At 34.8% G+C, this 842-nt stretch overlaps 1 pseudogene; it reads left to right on the forward strand.

Moving 5' to 3' along the window:
* LOC107495685 (cysteine-rich receptor-like protein kinase 2) overlaps positions 1–842 on the forward strand; it is a 26913-nt pseudogene that overhangs the window by 665 nt on the left and 25406 nt on the right.

The raw sequence follows: 842 nt of genomic DNA on the forward strand, positions 1-842 counted from the left end.
AAGATGAAAATATATGGTACTTGGATAATGCTTGCAGTAATCATATGTCTGGTAGAAAGGAGTTATTTTCTTCAATAGATGACTCAGTTAAACTATTATTGGAGTTTGGTAATAGTACAAAGATCCCTATTGAAGGAAAAGGGCACATACCAATTAGATTGAAAGATGGTTCTCTGAGTTATATTTCTGATGTTTTCTATGCCCCTGAACTTGATTACAATTTACTAAGTATGGGGCAATTATCTGAGAAAGGATATAAGATGATAACTTATCATGGATATTGTACTGTATTTGACAACAACGGAAGGTTCATAGATAAAGCAAAGATGACCTCAAATAGAATGTTTCCATTAAAAATTCAACATGTTAATCCCTCTTGCATGAGTTCTGTGATACTTGATGATAACTGGTTGTGGCATATGCGGTTTGGGCACTTTCATTTTTCTGGCCTAAACTACCTGTCAAGAAAAGGACTTGTTTCTGGCCTACCACGGATTCATATTCCCAATTGTATTTGTGAGATTTGTCAACTAGGAAAGAAGCACAGAGATCCATTCCCTACAGGAAAGTCATGGAGAGCTAGAAAATTACTTGAAATTGTGCATTCAGATCTCTGTTCTGTAGAAGTTCCAAGTAATGGTGGTAACAGGTACTTTATCACTTTTATTTATGATTTTAGTAGATATACATGGGTATACTTTCTGAAGCAGAAATCAAAAGCATGTGATGTCTTTAAGACATTCAAGGCGTTTGTCGAAAAACAAAGTGGCTGTAAAATCAAAATTCTCAGAACAGACAGAGGAACAGAATATCTTACATGTTCAGAATACTTTAAGCAACAC

The sequence above is a fragment of the Arachis duranensis genome, chromosome 1 (assembly GCF_000817695.3).
Source record: "Arachis duranensis cultivar V14167 chromosome 1, aradu.V14167.gnm2.J7QH, whole genome shotgun sequence".
Taxonomy (NCBI): domain Eukaryota; kingdom Viridiplantae; phylum Streptophyta; class Magnoliopsida; order Fabales; family Fabaceae; genus Arachis; species Arachis duranensis.